This window comes from Apteryx rowi, unplaced genomic scaffold, assembly GCF_003343035.1.
Source record: "Apteryx rowi isolate R43461 unplaced genomic scaffold, aptRow1 scaffold_81, whole genome shotgun sequence".
Taxonomy (NCBI): Eukaryota; Metazoa; Chordata; class Aves; order Apterygiformes; family Apterygidae; genus Apteryx; species Apteryx rowi.
This window is the reverse complement of record NW_020451105.1, coordinates 1632243-1633876: the sequence shown is the minus strand read 5'-3', so window position 1 is coordinate 1633876 and position 1634 is coordinate 1632243.

Below are 1634 nucleotides of genomic sequence, written 5' to 3'. Positions count from 1 at the left end.
GGGCGCGCGCCCCAGCGGCCGGCCGCGAGGCGGTGCGAGCCGCGCCAGGGGGCGCCAAAGCGCTGCGGCCGCCGCGGGATAAACCGCCTCTCTTGTGCTAAGTGGGTGGAAGATACGTTTCGTTATCACGTTAACTACTGGAAAGCTAAACCTCGGCCTAAAGTAATCTAAGACGCGGTGCTTAACTAAGGTTTTGTCCAAAGCTCTGATATCCTCCAAGTGTAATGAAAAGTCTGATTGTTATCGAAAGCCGTTTGGAAGTTTTTCATCCAAATGAAAACAGTTGGTATCCTGAATACTGCCTTCATAACTGAGAGGATAGATTATGACTGCTGAAAGGCATAATGTGTTATCTAAATTTTATAAAATGTTCAAAGTGAATCTTATACCTTTTCTCAGCAAGGTGGGGATTGATTCTTAGTTCCTAGATGAGAACTTACAAAGCAACAGCTGTACCAAAAGACTTGCTTATATAAGGCAGTCTCAACTCCCTGCAATGAGATCTATGCAGGTGTGCTGAAATAAGGTTGATTTTGGTTGGATGCCTCTGAGTACAGGTAGATACTCTCTGGATTCAATTGTAGGATTGATTTCCCCAAATTACTTTGCTTTTAAAAGAGATCCATTTGAAAGCTTATAATGTATTTCCTAAAGACTATAATTCAGTAGATTTTTTTCATTTGTCTTGTTTGCTTGTTAGGTCAAGATGAGTAAGAGAGGGGAAACTGTTTATACCAAATAATTGCGGTATTGCTTTCCTGTCCTTTCAGTTCACTTCACTTGGTCGCACTTTCTCTAAGGCTTTCAGACCTCTGCGGTAGGCAGAGAAGCAGTACTTCCTGGAAATTGCTTCCTCTGCCCAAACTTAAGCCCTGGAGCTTCCAGAGCCTGGTTCAAAAGGCTTGTTTAATCCAGTATTTGCCTTTGGTTTTGTCCAGGAATTTACCACTACATCTTTTTAATGGCTATTAACCTCATTCTTATAAAGCCAATATACTTTTGCTGGTTTACAGCCAGGGACTATGATATTTAGATTCACACATTTTAGGCAATGAAGAAACCTGTCCTGATCATCTAGTCTGGTCTACACACAACCCAGGCCATGTAGCCAACCCAGTAATTTCTGCATCAGGCCTTGGACATAGAGGGTTTGAACACCTGATCCAAGTTCTGTTAAACTCAACAAAAAACTGTGATGTTGCTATCACTGGGGATTTGGTTTGGCATTAAGGAAACTGTTCAATACCACGGAGGGAATCAGTGGGTGAGCTAGAAGTGGAATGGAAGAAAATAGTGATAAAACTGAAAGGATAAATCTTGATCCCTTTCCCATGAAACTAACAGTTTATAGTGTTAAGGAAGATTTTTACTGTCTATGAATTTTTTTCTCATTTCTTGACCTCATTTCTGGATGATTTGTTTCTTTACCAGTCAACCTAGCTGTTGTTTTGTAAGCATAAAATCATGTAAAGAACTATAAGTAAGACTAATTTTCAACAGAAGAAGTTCTAGAATCTAATACAGGCCAATTTTGCTTTGACCAGAGACATTTTTGTTTTTCAAATAGTGCATTTTTGATGTATTTATATAACAGCACCAAACTCTAGTATGCCATTCTAGACTGCTTTATTACA